Source organism: Oryzias melastigma, unplaced genomic scaffold (genome assembly GCF_002922805.2).
Source record: "Oryzias melastigma strain HK-1 unplaced genomic scaffold, ASM292280v2 sc06756, whole genome shotgun sequence".
Classification (NCBI taxonomy): Eukaryota; Metazoa; Chordata; class Actinopteri; order Beloniformes; family Adrianichthyidae; genus Oryzias; species Oryzias melastigma.
The window spans coordinates 1-1269 of record NW_023423318.1 but is presented as its reverse complement, the minus strand read 5'-3'; the positions used below and the strand labels follow the sequence as shown (position 1 = coordinate 1269).

The 1269-nt window shown below is 33.6% G+C and overlaps 1 long non-coding RNA gene across 1 annotated transcript; it reads right to left on the bottom strand.

Moving 5' to 3' along the window:
- Nucleotides 1-196: 196 nt before the first annotated feature.
- Nucleotides 197-1250, bottom strand: LOC112138244. The gene is made up of 2 exons (XR_002917737.2): nucleotides 609-1250; nucleotides 197-433 (listed from the first exon to the last, which is right to left on the bottom strand). It is a non-coding gene; the product is annotated as an uncharacterized LOC112138244 (long non-coding RNA).
- Between the last annotated feature and the right edge of the window lie 19 nt (nucleotides 1251-1269).

Below are 1269 nucleotides of genomic sequence, written 5' to 3'. Positions count from 1 at the left end.
GATTTTTGGATTTTATTTGTGTGTGTTGGATGAAACAGAAATGTTGGACTGAGTCAAGCTGTGTCGCTCCACACAAGCTGGACTGAAAAGTGAATATTTTATAACGTTTCATGTGGAGTGAAAATACCTACCATCCAGTTTTTTGTAACTGTAATTATTGCACAAATTAAACCATAAAGACAGCTCAGTGCACAAATGAAAAGTACATTTTTAATTGAGTCAAAAACATAGCTGGTCATTTTGAAATAAACATTTGTTGTAATCATAAAACAAAATGGCCATTTTAAGGGGAACGTATGACTTACAAGATCAAACAAAATAAAAGTATTTGATCCATGTTAAAAGCAGCGCAGAATTAGAACATCTTCACAACAAACTGCTATTGTTGAAGGAAGGTGTTGAAAATGGTAACCACCAACATGTCCAGATAATCCTGTGAGAACAAAGTTTTTTGAAAAAGGGACTAGAAACTTAACATAAGTGGATACTTAGTGTGTGATCGTGCTTTAATTTTGAAATTATCTCTTTTTTTTAACGTAGGTATAAAAGCTCAAAAAACCAAATGCAAATACTAGTTTAAAATCATTTATACTCCATTTATTACTTACCAGTAATTGCTTTGGCTTGTGCATTTCCACCATTGACTGTAAATTTGTATTTATTTAACGAGGACATTGCACATTAAAAAGCATTGCTGCCAATGCACCAGAGTGATTTTTCCATCTGCTGTACCTGGATTGATGTGAAGATTGTCTCCCTATAAAAACGTAAAAGTACAAACAAAATACAAAGAATGCAAGCATTAAAACCAGTAAAGACACATAACATTTTAAAAAGGTAATATAATACGATAAATGAGCAGACACACATGGTGACAATGAAATGTAAACACAAATGAGCTATAGAGGTAGACAATAAAAATGTAAATTATATTATATTAATAAGAGAGCTGTTGTGAGTGACTCCTCCCCCTTGGAGTCCAAACAGGAAGTTCCTGCTGGCTCCACAATCCTGTAGACTTCTATTGAGAAATAAACAGTCATTCTATTTGTCAGAAAAAAACATTTGTAGTTCCGCCACCTTATTTATTTTTTTTTACACGTTCTAGCCAATTATAATTTTCAGAATTGTTTCTGCAGTGCAAGATATTCAACTGACCGATCAGATGCTGGTGATCTCACATCAAACAGTTAAAACGTTTGATTTATTTGTTTCCCATAGAAATGTTGACTCGGACCAATCATGCTTACCGACTATGTCTGCCCTCCA